The sequence below is a fragment of the Haemaphysalis longicornis genome, unplaced genomic scaffold, assembly GCF_048455015.1.
Source record: "Haemaphysalis longicornis isolate Haplotype H1 unplaced genomic scaffold, Haemaphysalis longicornis Haplotype H1 scaffold_5, whole genome shotgun sequence".
Classification (NCBI taxonomy): domain Eukaryota; kingdom Metazoa; phylum Arthropoda; class Arachnida; order Ixodida; family Ixodidae; genus Haemaphysalis; species Haemaphysalis longicornis.
The window spans coordinates 188,444,036-188,470,827 of record NW_027526385.1 but is presented as its reverse complement, the minus strand read 5'-3'; the positions used below and the strand labels follow the sequence as shown (position 1 = coordinate 188,470,827).

At 44.5% G+C, this 26,792-nt stretch overlaps 1 protein-coding gene and 1 long non-coding RNA gene across 2 annotated transcripts in view; both read right to left on the bottom strand.

The window, feature by feature from the left end:
* Positions 1-26,792, bottom strand: part of LOC144138901 (uncharacterized) — a 917,654-nt gene that overhangs the window by 481,823 nt on the left and 409,039 nt on the right. The window lies entirely within an intron of this gene.
* Positions 1,153-5,679, bottom strand: LOC144138903 (uncharacterized). The gene is made up of 4 exons (XR_013315999.1): positions 5,254-5,679; positions 3,507-3,666; positions 3,297-3,419; positions 1,153-2,810 (listed from the first exon to the last, which is right to left on the bottom strand). It is a non-coding gene; the product is annotated as an uncharacterized LOC144138903 (long non-coding RNA).

The following is a 26,792-nucleotide window of genomic DNA, read 5'->3' as shown; positions in this document are numbered from 1 at the left end:
TGGTGGTGTTACGCCTTACTTGCAGTTTCATTCCGCGATTAATTACTCGCGGAAATAGGTGCTTAAGGGTCGTAATGGCTGTCCGACGGGTCGTACAAATAGTTTACGGGAATGACGTTCCGAGCCGCTCAATCGGCATACGTATTTATTTATTTATTTATTTATTTATTTATTTATTTTATTTTATTTTATTTATTTAAACATACTGCAGCCCCTTTGGGGCTATTGCAGGAGGGGGGGTAGGTACAAAATATTGAATTAGGAAAACCAGGATACAGCCATACATGAATAAAATATACAGACTATTTGCCACACTGGCAGTGCAGGATGCGGAATGAACGCGACAGTAAAGAAAACTTATAATGGCAAGGTCACATGTGTACATATTGAGAGAGTATGTATTACACACGAAACACAAGTATACACTCTTAATCTGGATCCACATAAGATCCACTTAGTAACTGGAACTTTTTTGCAAAAAAGTTCCACTTATATATTTGGAACGGTGTTCCACATACCCTGAAAATTTAAGTGGAACAGTGCACCACATATTTTTGCAGCTAAATTATTTGGATCGGCGTTCCAAATAAAAGTATACGGATCACTGTTCCAAATAAACCGGTAGTGTAGGTTACTGGAACACTGATCCATGTAAAATGAATATGGATTTATCCGGTGCGCCGTTCCAGGTACCTTCAGACCAGCTGTTTATATAAAACGCTGTTCCGATAGACGTTGAGAAGCTGTCTATGGGACTCCACTTTTCCGATATATCTGCTTTCCTGTTGGCATAAACTGAGGTCATTTGCCAGGCTGGCGGATGCATTGGTATCAGAAGGAAACCGCAAGCACCATTCTAACGCAGCCTTGACATATGTCCCACAGTGATACCAACAATTGGAAAACAGAAACCGCCGCAGCAGTGTGGTCCCTGACAGTTCCCAACAGTTGCCTATCGCAGCACAGTTCTATATAAAAGTTGGTCTGAGATACCTGGAGCGGCACACAGAGACTTTGGCTTCATCCGCCGCATCCTGTTTTGGGTTTTGGCTGCATGTAAAAGAAACAAGACTCGCATTAAAATACATACCAAATCAACTATTAGCACTGATACAATGCTTTTCAAAACACTAAGCAAATTTTATTCGCTCGTATTATTGCGTACATTTGAGATACGGAGACATATCTGTTTCCACTTGGGCAGAAAATGACCAGCGTACAGGATAAAATACCAAAACGATATCAAGTGGCCAAAACGATCTAAGTGGCATTTTCCTATTTTCGCTAATATTTACCATTCTTTTTTGCTAAAAAAACATGGGTAATAAACATGGCTTTAAGCGCAACCGCGTCACAAATACACTTGTACATCTACCCTCGCACTAACTCAAAAAGCATTACACAACAGTGAGCATAAAATATGCTGTTTTATCACATGAAATCAGGTACCGCAAATGCGGAAGTACCCACAGCGCTTGCCATACCATGTTTACGCATCGCGCTTCCAAAATATGCAGTTTGCTATTAAATTGTAGGGAAAAGCCAAAAATACAAGCCATACACGGTTGGATTATCACAAGACCTACAAGAGTGCAGGAAAAGAACACCGGAGCCAATACTAACAACAACATTTGCACAGAAAAACTTACCGGAAGCATGTGGCACTATTGCACAACTAAAACATACACCATATATCAATATCAAGCTAACTGTAATATCAAGCTAACTGTAGCCAAAACCGACTATATACGCGCCCTGAAAAAGCCTTTCACTGAAGCCGCGTTACTTCCCCGACAATTTGTAGCTATTTAAAATAACTTATCCAAAAAAAGCTCATAGCACCCAGGGTGAATCTTACAAAATTTTACAAACCAGATAGCTCGGAGCATGTTACGCATTTTAAAATTTAACAAGCAGCCTAACTCTAAAGACGTTATTAATTCCCTCAAGAACAATTCAGACATCCCAAATAACCAAGCCAGGTAGCGTTGAAACATACAGGTGACCAATTTTACCAAGCGAACTTGGAAGCATTTTTCCAGCTGGAACATTTATCTGAGGTAAAATTCACAGTTGCGTGCTATACAAACCCTACTATCATGACGACAGTATGCTTGTGACCAAAGCACTGCCTCTAACAAGCAAGAAATGCAACTTAGTCCAAAGTAAACAACTTTTTCAAGCCAAATATGTATATTTCGCATTCTTCTAGGGCTTAGGTATCAGCTAAGATACAGTACAACAATTGATTAGTAAAGCCCCAAACCGTCTGTGTAAATAATTGCATCCATCAACAGCAGCACTGCCATGAAAAAAAATTACCAGCTGCACTTGAATAATAAAAACGTTACAGTGCAGTACCATTAACTCCATTAACAGAGTAACAGAGTAGCTGCAAAGGCAGCCTGCGCTTTGTGCCAATAATGAAAAATTGCAAAGGAAAGCACAACTTCACTTTTGCAATTGACATGCCGCTTGCATCTACCAATCATTTGAACCACGACATATCTTTCCAAATAGGCTTCAACGTCTAACAATAATTTAAAACCCCAAGTAGAGTGACCACATCAAGAACAGAGCTTTCAACTTAAATGACACCAGGCCACTGTTAAATGGCCAAGATCTCTGCAAAAGTCCCAAGAACTCCTCAAAGTCGCATAAGTTTCAGGAGATTAAGATGAAATATACGGCGAGGAGGATGACCACATCTTGATGTGACAACGCAGGCGGAAAATCCATGACGTGTTTCTTGCAGACAATATTTACGCTGCCATTTTCTTCTCTCAAGATAACTGGACCACGTCATGTACCTTTAAGGAAGGAACAAGAAAATTTTGTTAGACGATGGCTTTAAATGAGTGAGTTGCTTAGGATACCCTTTTATAGCGCAGTAATTGATTGAAATATCAGCGATTTCTTGGTTTCTTTTCTGGGAATGCTGCTAACAATGTACAAAAAATATTAGCACAGACTGTCAATGGCCGTTCTCTAATTCTGGAAAGCAACCGCACTGGGCGGGGCCGTGGTGCCGTATTATCACAGCAGCAACTCTCAATGTGAAAGCAAAATGTTTGCTAAACTTGAATGCAAATTAAGTTTTTTTGTCCACATGTTGAAGCATCCGAAAGAAGCTGAATGTGAAGATATTTCCCAATATTGGAGTTCACGATTTATTTTTAACAGTAAGATTTTGCTACAAAGAAAACTACCACAAATTCAGTCCCGCAAAAATAAAATGCCAGCTTCAATAAACACTACCATAAATTGAGTCCCACAAAAATAAAATGCCAACTTACCCAACTAAAATTAAGATGCAGGCGTTCCTGGCAGGGCCTCCTCGGAGTGCATTTCCAGGAAAGTTTTGCCAACGTGTTCCCAAAAGCTCTTACTGTCGTTTTCACCTACAGGTCAAGTTGACACTGAAATGGTGTTCCGAAGCCATTATGTATATTGCAACTACCTAAAAAGGGACCATCAAATTTCCAGAACTGGGAGTGCGTACTTACTTGTAGAATGCAATGATTTCAACCCGTACAACGGCTTTCATGTGTTTCCTTTTTGTGAACACACGCCTTGAAGAACGGTGAACACACGCCTTCAAGAACCAGGAAAATGGCAGTATGCATTCCTTGTTCCATTGTTTTAAGTCTCGGTCCGGCCTATTTCCTGGAAAATAAAAACAGTATAAAAATATCGAAGCATAAAGTTACGCTTCCCTCTAAGAAGGGAGTACTACAAGATCTCGTACAATGCCTGATTAGTTGTGCTAAAATTTATTTTGCAGCACGAGCCCTGGTAACGTTTTCTGGCGAAACAATTTTAAATATAAAAATATTTGAACATTTTTAGGCTCACTGTCATTGCTCCATGCGGAGTGGTGAACGTCTGTATAATACGCAACACTCAAGAGGCACTCTTTCGTGGCTTTATGACTTCCACAATGCATTCATAATCTGCCATACTTGTCACGACGACGCCTCGGCGTGCCGAAGATGTCTTCAGCCACAGTGAATGCCACAGCCATGATTTCAGAGGTATATGTAAGGAATGGAAATAATTCGTTTTAATTTCTGTTCTTCAGACAAAGGAAAACAATTGTCGCAAACTACCAGTGTAGAGACAAATGTCTCCACAGTCAGCCATAGTCTGCATCTGGACAGGTATTCAGATCGAATACAGAATGTAGCAATCTGCTTTCGCAGTATATTTTCTAAGTTCAAGGAAGCACAGAAATGGGTTAATGTTGGGTGCACATAGTGATGCAAGAACTTATTACCTGAGCGTTGTCGGAAATTATTTCGACTCACGGGTTACCACCGACATTGACGCCATAAAAATGCAAGAGTGGCTTATTTCTAACGCGGTTCGTGAAGTACCAACAACTAATTATGGATATTGGATAATTATCGTGAAGTCTCAAGTTACCACTGACATTAACAGCATAGAAACGGCAGCACACTTTCTATATACCCGCTGCGTGTTGTGTTTCCACATTTCTTCCCCTCTACAAAAGAAACGTTTGTTACTGCGGTACTGCTAAGACAAGTGTCCCTTCCATTTCTCTGCACTTCAGGTAGTGTTATTTAAAATAGATCATCTCAATTGGTCAAAGGAATTGAAAGAAACATGGAACATAAACATGAAACATGGAAACATGGAACAGATAAACGTAAGATGACGCCTTGAAAGCACATCAACACAACTCGAAATAGCGTCTACCTTGCGCGCAAGGGGCAAGGTCGAAGACTCCCGGTCTGGTAAGCACCGTAAATGCATTCTACTCAGCAGACTAACACAACGCCACGCAAGTTTTAAAAATACCAATAAATCTAAGGACGGACGCTCCGACAAACTTGTTTGGAAGTTGTACACGTGTGCACGCGCGATTATCGCGAGCGACTAACCCGAGAAGATTCGCTACCGCAGAGATACACAGCAACCGTCAATATACAACTAAGCAAAGCCACACAGTAAGGGAACATCCACTCATGAAACGCGCAAACCAGCGACTTCCTTAGAGCAATGGCTAACGAACGCAGTCAGAAATGTCCAGCCGACTCTGACCCACGAACACGGAAGTTTTGGTAAATTACGGCTGAAAACGTTTCTCCAACACAAAATGTTAGACGCCGCGACCACAAGCATGGACGACACACGAACAACGGGCAAAGAAGCGGTATGTTTATCGGACGCAGTTAACAAGGATGTCACTGAACAACAACCATTACTAGCACATAAATAAGCAGCACTAACCTTTTTTGCGCCTCCTGGCAAAACTCCACTTCGTCGAACAGGAAATACAGCCCGGGGATATGAAAAAATTCGCAGTTCCACGCCGCAATCAAACCCATCAAACTGCTATGCTGCTAACGGCGCTAACGGTTCTCGCCAGCGTGACCGAGAATTTCTTTAGTAAATATCAGGCGCATCGCGCGAGCAATTGAGAAACCCGCTTGGGAATGCCACTGGTGGCGCTGCATGCGGAAGACCGTAAAATTAGCGGAGGGAATCCTGGAAGATGGGAGCGCTGCTGTCGTTTAAAGTGTTGACGCAGTCCCGATTTTCATCCGTCGTCGTCGTACCCGTTGCAGCCCCACTGTACCGTGAATCAACGCAAAAACAGCTCTGCCGTGCTGCTGCTGACGCATGCGCATGGAATGCGCTACTGGAGTGGCGGTCTTTTCCTCATAGCTTCGGCAAACTTTCGTTCTCGCGGAGGCTTTGGCGATGCCCCCGCATAAAAGCTCATACAAACTCGGCACACGGGATGGCTTTTATTTGATTGGGAAAACGGGCGTATGCGTCTAAGCGGACGTTTACGCCCGCTGAGGCCGAAACAAAGCTCAGATAATAGCCGCGTTAGCGCGTTAGTACTGGCTAAAGTTGTTTCTCGCGGAGGGCCGTGAGTGCGTGCGATATCCGAGATTAACTTTGGATGACAATTTCTGCGTTACTGTTTACAATGAACGCACAAGGGCGTGGCTTCATTTACTGCTTTTCTTGAGAACAAGCCTTTCCGTAGTCAATAAAATATACTGCGATGCTCTTAGATACCCACGTTATATAAAGCTACTTACAGCTAATTAGCGAGTAATAATACATCGGCCCGTTTCCCAGCCCTCTTCCCTCCTGAACACCAATACTACAGGAAAACAGCAACTGGGGAAGCAGCTGGAGAAGGCGGGTAATTCAATGAACTTCAATTACTATGACAAGACACAACAACAGCAAGTTAACTCTGCGCATTTTTGCCGTTACTGCACAGCATAATTAGGAATTACAATGTCATTTCAGCATTAATACATACAAAATAATGCAGGTATCACGTGGTATATTTTGTTGTCCAAGTTTAGTTCCGTTCACCCAGTCAACCGCTCCCTCCAAAGAGGCTTTTGTTTTTGCTTGTGGAAATTAAAAGGGACTCACCTGTTGGCATTCCTATCGGAGTTACTACGTCATGACCAACGGACTTAAAAACCATCGTGCACCAATACGAATAGTTTTACAAATACATACCGATATTCACAACGGCCTAGTTTCCTTATTTTAGATATATGTCGCTTCTCTACTGAAACAAAGAAATAAAACTCTCGCATGGTAGACCGCTAGCGCCTTCGAGTGAAGACTGGATAAACCAAAATGCGTTTCTTGTTTTTTTTTTCTCTGCAAAGAAATGATATACATCAGTCTCCCGTTAAGACGAACCCGAAGGGACCGTAAAAATGTATTCGTATTATCCGAAATTCGTCTTAAGCGGAGGTGTATTGCAATGTGGACGTTACAAGAGAAAAATGTTGTGGTTCTTAATCAGTGTTCGTTTTAACCAAGTTCGTCTTAACGATGGTCTACTGTATTTCTAGAAGAAGCAAACCGGGTCGTTAGTGTCATTTCTGTGAATTTGTAAAACTTCTTGTATCGGTACATGGTGCTTTTGAATTAGTAAGTCTTATGAATTTGCGTCATGAATTAGTGAGTCCCATATGAATTGGATCAGGTGAGTCACCCTTAATAGCATGCACGAGACGAAAAATGCTAACGAACATCCAAGCATATATAACTGCATGCCTGACATGCTGCGTGCAGTGTAAAATGCGGCACAGTCGGTTAACACTATGTATATACCGCATCAGGGCATAAATAACGTGGACTAAGTGCCTATTTTACAGCAGATTGTAGCCGTTTATACGTTCCTGTAAAGCACTTAAAATTGTGCACGTACTACAACACAGCGAGCTGATGGCTGAGCATTGAGCAAAAAACAATGTTTCTGCGACGCTTTGTGAACCAAATGCAGAACATGCAATAGTCTCAACAACCATATATATTTCTTTATGAGGTATCCACAAAAGCCTAATGAATTCTTCAGCACTACCACGGCTCTGTCCCAAACGCAGAAGGAGAACCTGAGGACACCTGGTCCTTCTCAAATTCAAGTCATTGGTGATTTCAGACGTCCTGCGCGTCTGCAATTAGCAAAGACGATACTCACCAAAGTGGTCTGAGCGCCGCAGACAACCTGAAAGTGGTTCGTGGAATTTCTATTTTCGCTAAGATACCCTTTTCTCGCACCTTTCATGCTTTGTACGGTGTTGTTATAGCAGTGGACATATTTTTTTCTGTCAAATAACGTCACTAACAATACGTCTTAGCCGTCTTATATAAGTAAACTGCTCTAAGACAGTTCCATAGATATTGACGAAGTTTATTAAATTTTATGTGGTGCGTGCGTGTGTGCGTGTGTGACTGCATGCATGTGTGTGTGTATGTGTGGGTGCGCGGGTGTGCATTCGTGTCTGCATCTATGTTTGTGGGCGTGTGCATGCAAGTGCGTGCGCTTGTGCGCCAAAGCGCGTCAAATATATATGTGGTTCATTGTTCCAGTTAATGCACGATTCAGTGCATACTTCACTGCAGCGCACAAGTTATGTGGAACAAGACACGAACAAAAAATATACAAAAGCACTGTCCAAACTTTTTACTGGGACATAAGTGGAACAGTAACTGGAACGGCCGACAGCGCATCCCCTCATTTATTCGGTTCCACATAATAACCACAAATCTAAAGAAAACAAATCAACAGTTCCAGATAAGATCCACTTATATCTCTCGTTCCAATTATTCTTCGTTTAGATCCAGATAAAAATATCTGGATCGCCCCGTTTAACTAGAACTTACATGGAACCAGATTAAGAGTGTACTGTGCGCACATCAACATGCCCTACAGATAACACGTTTTTACACCTATGCACTGATACGCAAAATTTGCAAAAAGAAACAAAAAAATTATTAACAAGGCATAGATTAGTCATTTTCAAGTGCTTCCAAAAATTTCTGTGATTGAAGGGAACGTACGCTGCCTGGCAATGAATTCCATGCTTCTATAGTGCGGGGAAAGGAACTAAACAAACGTGTTGATGCGTGGGGGATAAGGGGAAATGTTCAGGGGGTTATTGCTTCTTGTCGTCGAAGGCTTGTCCAGGGTGATATACTGGGAAGTGGATAAACGTTGAGTAGAATGAACGACGCGGTGAAAAAAATGTAGTGAATCAATGTGTCGGCGGGCCGACAGTGTTTTTAGGCTAAGCGATGGTAGGGCAGCAGTTGGGGAAAAGTTGCGGTCGTATCTGCGGCAGATAAACCGGACGGCTTTCTTTTGCACTGCCTCAATGCGGTTGATGTTACATTGTTTGTGTGGATTCCATACGATAGAGGCATATTCCAATGTCGGACGTATTATTGTGTTATACATTAATAATTTTGTGTCTTGAGGGGCCTGAGGCAGTGTACGTTTCAGGTAGCCAAGTTTTCTTTGTGCTTTGGTAGAGATGAAATCGATATGTTTGGACCATGACAAATTACTGGTAAAGTAGACGCCTAGATATTTGTAGTGTGGGACCTTTTCTAATTGCACACCCTCGGAAAAGTACGTGAAATCGGACGGCGATGCTCTATGGGTAAATGACATGACTACAGTTTTACTAAAATTGATAGTCATCTGATATGACTTGCACCATGAACAAAATGCTGAGAATAGAAGAGGTGCTCAAGGAGACGCCTAAGGAATCATGCCGGAATTGTGTATGACAGCTACTTTTGTAGGAACAGTGACATGGTCTCTTTAACTACTTAAAGAACCCTGCAACACACTTTCATTTTTTTTTGTAAAGACTTTTTCGTTTTTTCGAAATTCTTTCAGAGCGTAGCCAAAAAACCCACTCAGTGCTTAGAACAGAGGGCCGCAAAATACCTGGTTCCGAAATTACTGCTCTACACCTATCAGATAGCTTAGAACTTGCTCAAAAGAATTTTTTTTTCTTTCCCGTTCTTGGCGTTCTTCGAGCTCTCAAATTGATTAAGGCTTTCGATAGACACTTTAAGTAAAATACCACGAAAGCAAAGCAGAAACGGAAGGCCTGTCTCCCGCTGCGAGCAAATCACGCAGTGCTACTCCGTGCTGGCGATAACTGTAGCTTTCGCAGTGCTTCCGAGCGGAGAGGAAAGAGTAAACGTGTTTGACGGAGTGCTGTAGAGTCCCTTTAAAACTGAGTTAGGACATCCAGATCGCTTTTAAAATGCTCCTGCGCGGTGCACCTCAGCCCCCGTGAGAAAGCGAAATGCGGTGAAGTTTCGGGAGTGAATTTTCCCATTGGTTGGTCTTTCTTGCTGCATTGACGCCTTCCATTCGCTCGAGGCACACCGTCCGGGAAATGTCAACAAACGTCGACGGAGGACTACTAACGGCGTGCGGTACAAGGGTCGGCAAACTTTCCTTTTATATTAGGCGGGAGCAAGAGTGGTCAACTTGTACTAACGAATATATTTCTTACTGCCATCGCAAATGCCGCATAGCGTCTTCACTAAGATTTATCGATCGAAGTAATAGAAGAACACATATATGAACGTAATTTTCAAGAAAGCTTGCGTAAGCGTTCGCTCAATAAAATGAATCTGCAAGAAATTATTGATCTTTCCGACAAAATGCCATTAGGAACGTGCACGTGCACGTTGTAGTGACTCGTACAGGTGTACTTACTATTTTTTTTTTTGCATTGGCAGCCTATAACGATAAGGAGCCTACGACCTCCAGGGTTTAGAGGCACAGTGCCCTTTCTTCAGTTGCGCCGAAACAGCAGTTGCCTGAAAAATGTCGAAATATAAGGTAGCCCTTCGAGTCAAGGCCCGTCTTTCCAGAGTGCAGTAACCTCAGATCGAAAGTTGATGCTGCTGCGGCGGTGTTGTGTTCTTCAGTTGTTTATTTTTATTTGAGGTAAGCAAACTACGAAATTACCGAAATTTTTCCATGCTCAAGGCTTAAAACAAGGCCAGTTAATTTCACTTGGCGAGAAATCAACAAACCAACTTTCGTGTTCGACCGCACGCTCTTGAATTATTTGTATCGATGCCTGCTTAAGGATGACGCACGTTGCGCGCCCGCATTAGAATTAAAGCCCGCTGCGAAACTAATGCGACAAGCTAGCTGTTCGGTACACTCTACTAGCACGACTGCTCCCCATTAGGGCAAAGAAAATATGCCTTCAAAAATCTTAGTATTTAAGGGGGCCACGAAGACAAAATACAAGTTTGAATAAATAAAAAGATTGCTTAGCCCACATAAAAATGGCACCAATTTTATCGTAAACTTGGAAAAAATAATCGAAATAGTGAAGAAAACAGATGAGGCAGTCGCGAGTCCCCAACCACTCCCTCTTCAAAAAAAAAAAAAAACAGGTCGTGGCACTTACTAACAGAACACTAACCAGTTACTTGTCACGGTATAAACTAAGTACTACTTAGTGCTTTTACTAAGTGGTCATGCATAACCTAGTAAAAAAAAAACTACGCGTGACAATGGATCGGCTGAGCCCGCAACGCGACGTAGGCACATTCAACACGCACATAACACACTTAAACAACAAATAAATTGAGCGAGAAAACCAACACGATGCACGGGTACAGCGAGTATAGCTTAATTACCTTAGAAGTACGTCTGCTCTTCAGCAGCGGAAAGTCCTCTAGTAGAGCCGTTGGGCTTGTTGCAAAAATAATATATATATATCAGCGATAATTTTAGAATTACGCATTTTAATGTGAGCATATTACCAATCAGCATGTAGATTTGCAAAAAAAACTTTTAACCGTGATTTTTAGTGGCCAAAGGGCTGTAGTTATTATGTACAATATGCATAGAATTTTGTTACTATCAGCTACTGTAAGTGTCAGACAAGCAACAGTCACTAAGTGCACCGTCTAGACTGGCAACGATAGCATTTAGGTTCCATACTTAGTGGCAGAGCCCAGCTTCACTAAATAAAGGCTTTTAGAGTATCGGCACTCTTTTCTCTCGTTTTTATGTGCCGCCAGAATTTTCATTGGTCGGTCGGCACCACGTGATATTTGTTTACACATGTGCGCAGCCATTTTGTTTCTGGGCGTCTCTCTCTCTCTCTCTCTCTCTCTCTCTCTCTCTCTCTCTCTTGCGCGGATGCTAGAGCGGCCGTCACACTCTGCCCGTCACAACCGGCGGCGGTTTCGTTGGGAGAGATGGCAACAGTGCAAGCCAGAAACAAAATGTCCCCCAGACAGTTCAGGCCCAGGGTGCACAAAGTGGCGGTACGACGCTAGCAGAGCCTACGTACCATTCTGGGGGGTAGTAAGTTCGTAAGCAGTTAGTAAATACAGCCGTTACTACCCTTTTACGAGCTTTTTTGTCGAGAGGACTTCCTCACAAGGTGTTTTATGACGTCAGAGAATTTTGTTTGTGCGATTGGCCGTCTCCGACCCAAAACCATTGCCAAGAAACATGGCTGGACGATTGTAGTGGGGCCGCAATTCCCATTTGGTCACACCACTTGAATGCTGAAGTGCACCTAACACACTGAAAATTGTTTCTAGTGCTGGCCCACATGACGTCACTCCTACCCATAACACGTCACTGTAGCACGAAATCTGAACGTTTCTCAATACGTCTTGCGATTTTTCGGTTAAAAAACGTCTGTCGTGGCTGAAGTGGAACTGAGTGAGGTACTGAAGCCTAGTTTTCAAATTAAAAATAAATTTGTATTTTGTCTTCATGGCCACTTGAAAAGGATGACTTCTTCGCGTGCTCGTCGCTTCGTGAATTATAATAGCACTGCGCAAACTTAACGAGAACCTCAGAACTAACCAAAAAAGAAAACGCAGACAGGACTGAAGGAAGCGACGCTCTCGCCCTTCTCTTCACGTTACTCGTAAAGTTTCCGGTAGTTTTGTGCAAGTTGAATTTTTATATCGCATTTTACAATAATGCACGGCTGCTAGTACGCTGTCGTAAGCTGCTGCTTGCGAGGCCGCGGGGACCGACAAGATGTGTTATGGGGTCTCTCCTCAATATAATGCAACGCCCTGACACGTTTCAGCGTACCCACAATGCCTGTTTGCAGAGCATCTTAATGGCTGTCGCCCGTCCCTAATCGTTTCCGAAGAGCCTCTCAGACTGCACCTTGGAAGTACGGTGCCGCTGGGAAGATTAGGGAGCGTGGAACAGATATATGTCTGCTACTATATCAAATTATCTCGGGTGGAGGTGTATGCGCACGCGTGCTACGGGAGGCAGCGGACACGATGCACCAGTCGCAAGGACCGAGGCCTTGGGTCCCGCGCTTTTCACTGAGCGCGGGAAATTCAATCTTGGTACCGTTTCGTTCGGGATCGAAGTGGTGCGTCTTACGAAGGACGCATCTCAAAGCAGTTGTAAGTGCTTCAAAGCAGATATGCTCACCTGATAATGTGTGGCGTTCCGTGATTTCCCTGATAATGCTTGTTCACCTTAGTTAATCTCAGTCGAAAATGCCGACAAAAACAAATTCCAGTAGTTTGTCGTATTTTTGGGTGTCGTAGTGTCGTCTTGTCGTATTCTTGTGTCGTGATTCTGGCAGCTGGCTATGTCACGACGGCATGCATGATGACTGTCGTAGCGACAGGCAGTGCTGTTGTGACTACAGGAATGTTTGTCGTTGAGAAAATTGACTGTCGTTACGACATTAATGTGTGTCGTAATAACAGATGGATTTGTCGTAACAGATGGATTCTCTTCTGTTGTCACAAGAAGGTGTTTTTGCCGTGCGACAAAAATTCTTTTTGGATTTCTCGGTTTTAGACTGGGATGGCGTAAGAAATAGGGTGTTAAAGAACGTTCAATACAAAGCAAAAATTTGTTTTAATATTCGCTAAACTAACTGGACAGCCACGCTTTTTACAATACCGATGAAAATCGCATCGCAAAATGAATGACAAATGCGCTCTGAAGTGCAATTGACAGCACCCAATTTGCAAGAGAATTGACCTGGTTGCAGTACTGACGCGGGCAAAATGAGAAGTTGTTTCTAATTTAAAGTTTAACACTTTTATGAGTTTATTAAGTCAGGGAAACTTGGAAGGAATGAAGTTTTACCCTAGCCGACAATCACGGGTCGCTTTGTTTCCTGGAGTGGCTGAGAAGGTGCGGCGTAAATTTATTTGTTTAAACCGCGTTGATAGTCCTTCATGATGCCAGACTAGAGAAAATTCCCCGCGGTTATGTAATCGTCTGAGCAGTCAAGTGTCGTATTGTTTGTTTCGCGATAGTTTCGGTGAAACACGGATTGCAGCTGTTTTCTGTAACCGTACTACTGCCGTGGAAGTCTATATATTGACAGAAGACGGAATTCTGAAATGTTTACAACTCACGGTGAACTGATTGCGGCAAGTAAATAGAAATTTCCGCAAACATAGAGTCGTCCTAGCGGTAACTTTTAGGGTTATTTTTTTAGATATATACGTAAGATGTGAGTTACAGAGCTTGCACATGAAAGTTCGCTTTGCCGCGTAGCGTATTCTGCCTGTGACGACGACAACTACAACCCAAAATTCCGAGTATCGTACCACAAACATCTTGGCTGTAAAAAAAGTACAATCGAACGGAACGGTAACCCTCTTCTAAGCTTTCCCAGAGTCATGCAAAATACTCCGGAAACGCGACGTTTCCAAGCCCGACGAAGTGGGCGTCCACATAACACGCTTAGACATAATCGAAAGTGCTGACGTTTCTTCAGCACAGCGGGTCATCTGGTCGCAAATGGTGATAACCCGCACCAGAGAAAACACACCAGCAAGAAGACCTAAGCAAGAAAACATCCTCGGGTTTCCTTCACGCGGAAAATGAGGCACGACTGAAGCGAAGAACTGGGCCCGGATGTCGAATGATCCGGCGTTGTCTTCTTCGGTGACTGTCGTGGCAACTTCGCCGAGCGTCGTCTTCTCTCCGGCGGCACACCGCGCTTCTCGGACAGCGAAGTTCACCGACTTCTTGGCCTCTCATTGCCTCGCGGGAAGATGAGAAACCGATCCTTCCTCATCTCCTTTTTTTCCTCCATCTTCGCCTCCTCGTTTTGTTCGTTTCTTCCGCCTGACAGATGGTGAAAAGGGATCAGCGGAGTCAACGCAACAGCTTGGCGCGCCTCGAAGGGGAAAAAAGGAGGGAAAGCTACGGGCCTCTTTCGATAAGTCGTTCCTTATTGATTCGGCACCGACCCGTAAGGCCACACGCCCATCGAAGAACAACAAAGACGCCCGCCGTGGTTGTGATTCCTTTCTGGGCGCGTTTCCCGAACGACCCCGCAACGTGCGGTGACCGGCTCGCGCGTGAATTATTTCCTCTCCCCCACCCTTCCTCGCAATAATCATCACCATCATCATTACCGACTTTCCTGTCCGTATTGACGCGAATTACCGAGGCCCTGCTTTGTTTTTGTCCTTTTCCGGTTACCGGCTGCCTTTTTCTCCTGACGGGTCCAGCTGCAGCCTTTCATGGCCGGACTTATCGCTGAAGGCCGATACCGGCAGGCTCGCTTTAGTATCGTGAATGGGTTAGAGTATTACAGCAGCGTTCGATCGGGTCTCCGAGCCGTCTTACCCGGAGGGGAGAGAAATAAAAGAAAGCGGGACCTAAGAAATCTTTGGGGACGTATGCTTCTCAGCGCCGAAAATACTGGCGGGCTCATTAATTTAAACGACGTCAATGAGCGGCACAGACACAGACGCAAATAGGCTCCTTTCAAGGAAAGGGAGAAAAGAGACAACGAAATACACAAGGAAATAGAAGAAAGAGTGAAAGAGAGAAAGTAGGAAGAAAGAAATGATTAAAGGAAGGAATAAATTAAAGGAAGGAAAGAAGGAGGGAAGGTAGGAAGAAATAAGGATAGAAGGGAAGAAAAGAGGGAATGAAAGGAAAAAGAAACAACAAACTAATGGATGAAATGAAAAGTAAGAAAGAGGGAAAGTAAGAAACGAAAAAGAGGAAATAGAATATAGAAAATAAGAAACAAAAAATGAACCACACAAAAAACCCAACCGCGGCCCTTGGAAGGTTCCAAATCTACCGTTATAATCGATCCCATCCTCCGGATTGTGTGTGCGCCATTCAAACATCTTTGTTGCTCCCCGCACAAAACAGACTCACACCGCGCCGGCAGGCGCCTCTCGGCGGGCCCTATAACGAGCAACGGTTGTGGAGCATGGTATACAGGCGCGCACACACGCGAATGACAACGAGCTTTTCCTTCAGCGTGCTCCGTGTCTATCAACGGCGTAAAAGGTCGATTAGCGGGCTTAAGAACACGACGACCAGAACACCGAGCAGACAGCACAAGCGACCTAGCGTCCTTGGAGGCTGCGTCGCGTGTCTAAGTAAACAAATTGGAGAGGGCAAACAAGTGGGACGCACGAAAGCAGAAGAGTTGGAAGGCGTCCGCAGAGTCGCGGAGCAGTATGGCGCGGAGTACGCAAGACGGGGCAAGAGAGAGGGCGAAAAGAAAGCAAGCACTTCCGGCACGTCATAGTGTAAGCTGGTTGGTGACAATGTGCAGGCGGTAAAGGCTGTCACGTAGAGGAAACGAGAAATGTGCCTTTATAGCTTCCGTTCCGGCTATGCCCGTCAGGGACGATTGGATACGAAACTGTGCGATTGTGAGACAACATGTTGATTGAATCCCAGGAAGGGGCAGTTTGAACAACCAGCCGTTTCTAATTGAAGCTTCGTTGGTCATGACACTGCATGTAGTGCCACGCCTGCAATGATCAGCGTAAGCGCGACAGTTCGCCTTCAGTGAACCGGAATCGTACCTAAAAAGAGTGACGTCTTCTAGGTGTGGAATGGCAGGCCTTTGAATCAAGAACTATTTAAAAGGTGCCACTATTAACAGACACAGTTCAAGGTATCGTAAGAACGTTCGCACACTACAGTGCGGCTTAACGCGGTTGTCAGCTTTTTAAGAGGACACGCTTTCCGAAGCGTTTTCCGCACGGTTTGAAAACATATTCGTGCTTCAGACACAGTTATCTCTATCGTCCAGTTTTCCAATTTATTTTCACTAACACTCACGGTCGCTCGATCTCCCCTTTTGGTAAAAGGGGGGAGGTGGAGCGGCCGTGACACTGCACAGGGTTTTGCTTCTTACGCCGGTATAAGTGTTGCGTTCGAGCAAGCGGAAGCTCACAGTCGGGCCGTTGAAGTTTTTCTGAGACGCTCGGCTACAGCGCGTGAAAGCCGAAATTTAAGGGACCCTGCAGCACGATTGGAGCAACGCAAATAAACCTGCGCGACGTTTAGATTACTTTGGAATAAATGCCTGAGATGAGTATTAAACGTGCACGTTAAATAGTCATCTTGCAAATCACTGTAAAACGCGGAAAAACCTACCGCGCTCTCTTCAATTTCTCTGATTATGCACAGCTAAGCGCGCCATTACATTATTATTATTACATGATTACTTCATTACAGCCAACGCTGTCTTATTGGCTGTTGCTGGTTAGCATCACAGTTTATTTCATGCATTTCCACTGACGATCCGCCGGCGTCGGCGCTGTGCACCCACCTCCTCTATGCCTGGACCTGCACGTACAGTTTTAGTTAGGCGTTTTTTGTTTGTGTTTTGAGTGCACGCGGAATCGGAGTGACGAACTCAATGTCTCACTTTCAACCAGGCCACTCGACAACAAATGTTCATTGCTTCAAAAACGCCCTACCAACCTGAGCGCTTGCTTGGGAGGAAGCACCAGTGCCTGCGTTGCCCCGTAACGAACCGGAAATATACCAATCCACGCTGCGGAGAAAAATGGAAAACTGGCCGGCCTGTAAAATATCAGAGGCTACCCAAGGCAACGTCAGGAGTCGCCCCCCTCTCCGGAAGAGAGCGCGCACCCTTCGTCACGTTGTCGAAAATCTATTTGAGAGGGAATGACTGTGCGCGATATTTCATCTCGCCTAGCTCCGGTAATTCTGAACGGATTTTCATAGTTCCTGCGGGAGGCGATTGCTGGGGCAATAGAAATGACCCCAAAATGCATGCAGAATAGTCCTTGGAAAGGGCTGCATGGTTCCTTTAAACTTGCGGTTGAGGAAGCATGCAGGACGTATGTAGACAGTCACGGGGATCTTAGCTCACGGAACGCCGATCGTATTCATTCTACGCCGATTCCTCCGGTGCTGGGCTTGCCCTAATTACTGTGTGCGGCTACGGTACTGCCTTCAAATGTCCCTAGCACCGAAGTGGCGCATTCATTGCTGTCGGGTCACTCGCATGAGCATGCAACCATTACTGTTTGTGGTTTGTGAGTAGAGGACTGGTTCTCCACTATGAGTGTGCCGGGGACGCCATGATGAAGTACCTGTCGTTGTCAGACCATTACCTCTTGCATCGGAAGTAGCCCATACAACGGTTTTAATTCGTGTCTTTCGTGTGTCGAGCTTTCTCGTACAGTACGAGTGTCAGGCAAAAGGCCCACGCTGCGCAGGAAAATCCAACGTACGTGCCTTGCGGAGAAACTACTATTTTAAGTGCAGAGCACATTAGGGGCTCGCCTTGCCGTCGTAGCTCGCTGTAACGCTCGATGTCAAGCGACTGCCGGAATCAGGCGGCGTAGCGAGATAACGGACCCAAGTAAAGCCCGGCGTACCCGTAGTAGGGCGTCCCGCAGAGGCGTCGAAAGCCAAGTGGTTTAAATTGTCATAACCGTTCGATACTCGTGAACCGCTGGCGCTTGTCATACATCTCCCCGTTGTTTAGCGCAAAAAAAAAAAAAAACTGCAGTTAAATTTCAGGCAAAATATACGTAATTAACCGGCAGCGCCCGCGTTGATTTAGTTTGGAACGCTCGTTGGGTTGGTTTTACGTTGGGTTGGTTTTTACGAAGACAGCTTTGACATTGCTACCAGTATTTGGTGCCTAAAACACTGAAAGCTGCAAAGAAGTCTACGAAGACCCTGCAGCTTAACCACGAAGGAAGCTGCCAGCAACGAAAATTCTGCCGAGATCTTCCGTTGAAATGTCACCACGAAGAATTAAGGTACGACATTTATTCGAGCTCTTCATGACTGAGGCACGTTTTGTGTATAGCGCGTCGCATATATAGAAACATTCGCTGTCGCGGCAATTGCGTGGTATATATAAAGGAAGTTCGTTATGCCGCTATCAAGCTGACGCACAAGACATCCCATCTCGTGCCACGACAGGCAAATGGAAGACGCGGAAAGAAAAATCGAAGATCAGAAATGTTCAAAGAGAGCGCGTAGACTAGGGTAGAAAATTTCACACACACGGCGCTCGTGATTCTCACTTTCTTGGTATTAGCCTCCGTACTGTTTTTTGAAGTGAAATCTTTCTTAGTGGAACCAATGGCCTCCTGTCAAAGTAATACCAGAGTCCGTCAATGCTTTTTGCCTTTCCCCATAGACCGGTTGGTCGAGCGAAAAGTTTTGATAAGCTCTCAGGACACACGGCGCGTGCGTGAAACCCCCGGGCTTCCACTGTGTCGAGACGGTTACTTGAAAATCGCGAAAAAGGAACGGTTCTATAGATAAACAATATACCCATTGATCATGAAGATGGAGTACAATAGTACACCTTTATCTCATAAACCAGGTATCGGTATACGTTTAGATCGTCCGTAGAGGCGTTTACGTAGTGCGCGAGAAAATCGTCGCATGGGTTCATCCTTTGTTTGCGATTTCGGACTCTGAAGGTTTGACGATCGATTGGACGCACTTTCAGCGATGGTTGGACGCACCTTTGACGCAGTTCAGATGGGAGAAAGGTTTCGCCCTTCTCTCGCCTTTCTTCAGGGAGGGACGGTAAAGTTTTTGAAGAAGTCACGTGTACCCGACTAGCCCAACGTCAACCATTAGCGATCACAAACGTAAGCACAACGAGCTCCTGAGAGTTACAAGGACAAAACACGTGTTACACCATCACGCGCTCGTCAGCCCCAACCCACCTACGTTTCTTCCAACGCGTCCCTCTATAGAGGGCCGGTACCAAAAATTGGCAGCGTAATCTGCTCACGTGGCTGCAAATGTCGTCGAAAGACGGTAGTCGTCGGCCGCCCCTGCAGCGTAAATCCTCTCTTCTGTCCCCGCCCACCTCTCACCCTCTTCCCCTCACGCCTCGCTACCCCCATGATAAGCGCGCTGGAGGTTTGCTCAAGTCTATTTAAAGGGACACTGAAGTGATTTGTAAACAATGCGGGATTACGAGCGCAAATTGTAGTCCGGAGTCACTAGGCCCTGTTTCGACCACTCTGAGCGCGTTTACGCGAATTTATTTAGTAGAAAAATCAATTCGAAAATGCTGTCCTTCTCTCTGCACTCTCGCCCATTTTCTTTGGCGTTTTCGTGTGACGTCAGCAGGAGAGGAGCTAACAATTGGCTGCGCTACTGCACGGCTCGCCGACCTTCCACGACCGAGTCAGGCGGCCCAACGTTTAGTCCGCCGGCCGCCGACGGGTCATGGCGATTCGCTCGATCAGTTGAAACTATGCCACAACACGTTTGGGAATGGAAGAATGTGCCTTTCTTTACTTCGTTAGTTTGTACTCTGTATCTAGCTCCAAGTCAAGGTCGCTTCACACATGCGCTGCACAAGCGCACATGCGACGCTTCGCTGACTGGTACGCCAGTAGGAAAATATAAGGTCTCTTGAAGGGGTAGAAGAGTCAGCGAAGTCAATATAGGTACTAAGGAAATAAAATCAACTGATATTTTTACCGTACAGCGTAAACTAGGGTGCGGGAAGCACTTTTTTTGCGCTGGGCGAACAAGCACAGCGGTCAGCAGCACGACTACGCATCTGCGAACGCTTTTCCGTCTAAGAAATGCAGTTGCTAGACGTGAGCTATTGTGGAAACACGGGGGACGCTTACTGCACGAGCGCAATACAACATATAGTCACCCAAGCTGTTTGAAATACTAAAACTAAATAAAAATGTAAACTTCTTATACATTATATACCTTATATTTAGGGGATCGGCAGCGCTCTCGCCCGTGGCGGTGTGGTCTGGAGCGCTAGGTATATCATCGCAAGTGTTTTGTCCGTCACAGGTTCGAATCCCCATGGATGCAAGCTTTTTTTTTTAGGTAATTTTTTCGTTTTTCAACGATGTTTTCTATACTGAGTTACTGAGTTCAACTTTTTTTGGGCCGCAACGTTCACTGCTCCACGAACTAGTCCGCAGAACTCGCGCAGCCCATGGCACTGGCGCGCGAGCGAGTTCTCGTTGGCGTGCTGTTGCCATAAGCACCGACTGCTTGCGGGCAGTGGGCACAAGCCAGAATCAACAGACCTTTGGCCTGGTGCGAACACGCTTTTTACGATACAGGCATGAGTGAGGCAAGCTCCAAATATGGGGGAAAAGCGCATGCATTTGTGCGTCTGCGGGGACGCGGAGGGCGTTCATGCACTGCGTAGGCATCGGCTAGTGAATGCTACGATTCCAAGCCGCCCTTATACATTTTGCAGCAGACAACATGGCAGAAGCGCGTTACTACGATTACTGGGATATTGAGAATGCCCATCCAACGACGCCATCGGATGTCAAACATGTTGCTTTACAGAACCGAAACCGAAACCGAAACTTGTTTGATTGCTAACCTTGGGCATCGTCCAATCACGGTACCCGCTCCTCCCAACGTCACAACTTAGTTGGTGCGGCCGCCGCAAACCGCGCATGGTAGTTTTTCTTCTTTCGCGCTTTGTAAAATAATTACCGATTTGTCAACCGGATAAACGATGAAAAGTGTGCTAATTTGAGTCAGTCTACGCAGTGCAAGCAAAAACGGGAGCTTGACAAATTCACTTCAGTGTCCCTTTAATTCTCCCGTGTGATGATGATGATGATGCGTAGCGGCTTCCTCTTTGTAACGGGGTGGCGTGCACAGAGGCCTTAGTCGTCGTAACGCCACTGTTCAACCACCTCGCCAAAAAAATACAAACGAAATAAAATAAATAAAAAAATCTAAAATAAAAAGAAAAAGAAAATACCTTTATGAAAGGTTTGCGCTAGTCTCACTTCTTCGTTCGCGTGTCTTTGTTCGATCTATCGGAACCTTTCATCAATGTTGGACTGGGAATGCCGCCACGAGGTGTAGGCTCGGGCGCGAGGTCTTTTTATATTTTAGGGTTACGAAATTGTTTTCAAAGGGTATTTTTTATTTGCTTTCACAAAAACCAAGCGCAAATTTTTTTAACTAAAAGAACAGTGCTAGTATCAGTTTTAGTTTATGTTTTGCCTCAAATATGCGTAATTTTTTCTTTATGTTCAACAATGTTGACGAATTGTGTTTCCAGATGCAGTGGTTTGAAAGGACTGTGCCGACATAAACTAGTCGTTTCAGAGTTCGAATCGACGGACAGACAGACAGAGCAAACTTTTCATCGTTAGAAGAAAGGAGGCAATACGTACAAAACCTTCGGGCATTCCTGGCGTTAGAAGCGTGCAGAAGGCTCGTGATGCAATGACCGGAGGGAACGCTAATGACCGAATGTCGCGGTGACCAAGAGACTACCGGTCCCTTTCAGACACGCTTCTCGAAAAGCCGCCACCACGTCGTTCCAAGGCGCCACAGCTACTTGGATTCCAGCTCTCGACCCCAACACTGGGCCTCCCCGTTCGTGCCACGACGCCGTGTTTCGTCAACAATCGGCCCTTTCCGAACCCCGCCCTCCTCGCCGTCACCGATCTCTCCCTTCTCCTCGCAGCGGGGTGGTTCTCGCTCCGAGCGGAACCGGGTCCCGGTGTCAGCTGACTGTCAACAGAGAACACAGCGGGGCCCCCAACGCCCCCGCACAATATTGTCTCCTACGTTCTCAATACACCGATGTCTTCTCCGCCACCGCTACACGCAATATAAGCCCCCCCCCCACCCCCCACCCCCCAAATTTACAATCTACCTTGCGTTAAAGAAAGGACGGGCGTCTTGGTACCTCCATTTTATCCCTCACCCTCTTCCTTGAGATCTAGGCTGCGTGGGCCTTGCCCTTGAGTACACGGCATTAATAAACCTTGGTTTATTAAAAAAGCAAACCTGATTAAAGATAATGGCATGTTTTTTTCAAACAGCAAACACCTTCTTATCCACCAAAAAGTTAGCTATCAGGCCTAATTCTCCTCCTTAACTTATGTACTCGTACTGTTCGCATGTGGTCGTACTAGTAAGCTTGTACTCGTAAGTACGTACTCGTACCCTCCTCATGGGTGTGTATAAGGAGGGAAATACAATTGTGTGTGCTTAGCCGAATAATTAACTTCGACTGGTGATCAGTAAAACAGTACTAATTGATTACATTTCGGTGTAGGGCTGAAAAAGGAGCAGATATCTTGATTACCTGAAGAATGGCACAGATCACTCGGGGTTGGACTTCGTCGAGTTTAGATTCGAAAACTGACCTGCTGACCTATGATGCTAAAAGTCATTGCTACGTTTTTTGGCTAGGAAGCTTTCTTTACACTCGGAAGTTTAAAGGATGAACTGGTGTCCGCCTTACCTGAAATGTGGGATTGCCATTAAGCACTGTGCAGTTTCCGTTACTCACGGGTAGTGGAGTCTCATTGTCGCCTCTCTTTACAGTGTTCTTAAATCCAGAACTCATTTTAGCCTTGGTGTAAGGGTTGCTCACAGTGAAACATAATCAGGTAAATTGCTTCGCATAAATGTTTTATCAACAGTCGTTATTTTCATGATTTACCAGCGCAAATTAAACGGTACGAAAGAGGAGTACACAACACAGGAGTACACCCGTTTAATTTGCGCTGGTAAATCATGAATGTATACCAACTAGCCCAGTTCTCTACCTAGTCGTTATTTTGCCCCAATAATTTATAAACGCTAGAAGACCCAACAAAAGACATGCAACAAGATAATACCGCCATAATAGTCAGATTAAAAAGGGGAAAAATTTATTTACAGGGAAGGAAAACTTCAGTGGTGCTGGCATGAAGCACCGACAGCCAGTAGTAGTAATAGTAGTAGTAATAGTAGTAGTAGTAGTAGTAGTAGTAGTAGTAGTAGTACTAGGGGTAGTAAGAGCAGCAGAAGCAGCGTCAGCAGTAGTAGTAGTAGTTGTAGTAGTAGTAGTAGTAGTAGTAGTAGTAGTAGTAGTAGTAGTAGTAGTACTAGGGGTAGTAAGAGCAGCAGAAGCAGCGTCAGCAGTAGTAGTAGTAGTAGTAGTAGTAGTAGTAGTAGTAGTAGTAGTAGTAGTAGTAGTACTAGGGGTAGTAAGAGCAGCAGAAGTAGCGTCAGCAGTAGTAGTAGTAGTTGTAGTAGTAGTAGTAGTAGTAGTAGTAGTAGTAGTAGTAGTAGTAGTAGTAGTAGTAGTAGTACTAGGGGTAGTAAGAGCAGCAGAAGCAGCGTCAGCAGTAGTAGTAGTAGTTGTAGTAGTAGTAGTAGTAGTAGTAGTAGTAGTAGTAGTAGTAGTAGTAGTAGTAGTAGTAGTAGTAGGGGTAGTAAGAGCAGCAGAAGCAGCGTCAGCAGTAGTAGTAGTAGTTGTAGTAGTAGTAGTAGTAGTAGTAGTAGTAGTAGTACTAGGGGTAGTAAGAGCAGCAGAAGCAGCGTCAGCAGCAGTAGTAGTAGTAGTAGTAGTAGTAGTAGTAGTAGTAGTAGTAGTAGTAGTAGTAGTAGTACTAGGGGTAGTAAGAGCAGCAGAAGCAGCGTCAGCAGTAGTAGTAGTAGTTGTAGTAGTAGTAGTAGTAGTAGTAGTAGTAGTAGTAGTAGTAGTAGTAGTAGTAGTAGTAGTAGTAGTACTAGGGGTAGTAAGAGCAGCAGAAGCAGCGTCAGCAGTAGTAGTAGTTGTAGTAGTAGTAGTAGTAGTAGTAGTAGTAGTAGTAGTAGTACTAGGGGTAGTAAGAGCAGCAGAAGCAGCGTCAGCAGTAGTAGTAGTAGTTGTAGTAGTAGTAGTAGTAGTAGTAGTAGTAGTAGTAGTAGTAGTAGTAGTAGTAGTAGTACTAGGGGTAGTAAGAGCAGCAGAAGCAGCATCAGCAGTAGTAGTAGTAGTTGTAGTAGTAGTAGTAGTAGTAGTAGTAGTAGTAGTAGTAGTAGTAGTAGTAGTAGTAGTACTAGGGGTAGTAAGAGCAGCAGAAGCAGCGTCAGCAGTAGTAGTAGTAGTAGTAGTAGTAGTAGTAGTAGTAGTAGTAGTAGTAGTAGTAGTAGTAGTAGTAGTAGTAGTAGTAGTACTAGGGGTAGTAAGAGCAGCAGAAGCAGCGTCAGCAGTAGTAGTAGTAGTTGTAGTAGTAGTAGTAGTAGTAGTAGTAGTAGTAGTAGTAGTAGTAGTACTAGGGGTAGTAAGAGCAGCAGAAGCAGCGTCAGCAGTAGTAGTAGTAGTTGTAGTAGTAGTAGTAGTAGTAGTAGTAGTAGTAGTAGTAGTAGTAGTAGTAGTAGTAGTAGTAGTACTAGGGGTAGTAAGAGCAGCAGAAGCAGCGTCAGCAGTAGTAGTAGTAGTTGTAGTAGTAGTAGTAGTAGTAGTAGTAGTAGTAGTAGTAGTAGTAGTAGTAGTAGTAGTACTAGGGGTAGTAAGAGCAGCAGAAGCAGCGTCAGCAGTAGTAGTAGTAGTTGTAGTAGTAGTAGTAGTAGTAGTAGTAGTAGTAGTAGTAGTAGTAGTAGTAGTACTAGGGGTAGTAAGAGCAGCAGAAGCAGCGTCAGCAGTAGTAGTAGTAGTTGTAGTAGTAGTAGTAGTAGTAGTAGTAGTAGTAGTAGTACTAGGGGTAGTAAGAGCAGCAGAAGCAGCGTCAGCAGTAGTAGTAGTAGTTGTAGTAGTAGTAGTAGTAGTAGTAGTAGTAGTAGTAGTAGTAGTAGTAGTAGTAGTAGTAGTACTAGGGGTAGTAAGAGCAGCAGAAGCAGCGTCAGCAGTAGTAGTAGTAGTTGTAGTAGTAGTAGTAGTAGTAGTAGTAGTAGTAGTAGTAGTAGTAGTAGTAGTACTAGGGGTAGTAAGAGCAGCAGAAGCAGCGTCAGCAGTAGTAGTAGTAGTTGTAGTAGTAGTAGTAGTAGTAGTAGTAGTAGTAGTAGTAGTAGTAGTAGTAGTACTAGGGGTAGTAAGAGCAGCAGAAGCAGCGTCAGCAGTAGTAGTAGTAGTTGTAGTAGTAGTAGTAGTAGTAGTAGTAGTAGTAGTAGTAGTAGTAGTACTAGGGGTAGTAAGAGCAGCAGAAGCAGCGTCAGCAGTAGTAGTAGTAGTAGTAGTAGTAGTAGTAGTAGTAGTAGTAGTAGTAGTAGTAGTAGTAGTAGTAGGGGTAGTAAGAGCAGCAGAAGCAGCGTCAGCAGTAGTAGTAGTAGTTGTAGTAGTAGTAGTAGTAGTAGTAGTAGTAGTAGTAGTAGTAGTAGTAGTAGTAGTACTAGGGGTAGTAAGAGCAGCAGAAGCAGCGTCAGCAGTAGTAGTAGTAGTTGTAGTAGTAGTAGTAGTAGTAGTAGTAGTAGTAGTAGTAGTAGTAGTACTAGGGGTAGTAAGAGCAGCAGAAGCAGCGTCAGCAGTAGTAGTAGTAGTTGTAGTAGTAGTAGTAGTAGTAGTAGTAGTAGTAGTAGTACTAGGGGTAGTAAGAGCAGCAGAAGCAGCGTCAGCAGTAGTAGTAGTAGTTGTAGTAGTAGTAGTAGTAGTAGTAGTAGTAGTAGTAGTAGTAGTAGTAGTAGTACTAGGGGTAGTAAGAGCAGCAGAAGCAGCGTCAGCAGTAGTAGTAGTAGTTGTAGTAGTAGTAGTAGTAGTAGTAGTAGTAGTAGTAGTAGTAGTAGTAGTACTAGGGGTAGTAAGAGCAGCAGAAGCAGCGTCAGCAGTAGTAGTAGTAGTTGTAGTAGTAGTAGTAGTAGTAGTAGTAGTAGTAGTAGTAGTAGTAGTAGTAGTACTAGGGGTAGTAAGAGCAGCAGAAGCAGCGTCAGCAGTAGTAGTAGTAGTTGTAGTAGTAGTAGTAGTAGTAGTAGTAGTAGTAGTAGTAGTAGTAGTAGTAGTAGTAGTAGTAGTAGTAGTACTAGGGGTAGTAAGAGCAGCAGAAGCAGCGTCAGCAGTAGTAGTAGTAGTTGTAGTAGTAGTAGTAGTAGTAGTAGTAGTAGTAGTAGTAGTACTAGGGGTAGTAAGAGCAGCAGAAGCAGCGTCAGCAGTAGTAGTAGTAGTTGTAGTAGTAGTAGTAGTAGTAGTAGTAGTAGTAGTAGTAGTAGTACTAGGGGTAGTAAGAGCAGCAGAAGCAGCGTCAGCAGTAGTAGTAGTAGTTGTAGTAGTAGTAGTAGTAGTAGTAGTAGTAGTAGTAGTAGTAGTAGTAGTACTAGGGGTAGTAAGAGCAGCAGAAGCAGCGTCAGCAGTAGTAGTAGTAGTTGTAGTAGTAGTAGTAGTAGTAGTAGTAGTAGTAGTACTAGGGGTAGTAAGAGCAGCAGAAGCAGCGTCAGCAGTAGTAGTAGTAGTTGTAGTAGTAGTAGTAGTAGTAGTAGTAGTAGTAGTAGTAGTACTAGGGGTAGTAAGAGCAGCAGAAGCAGC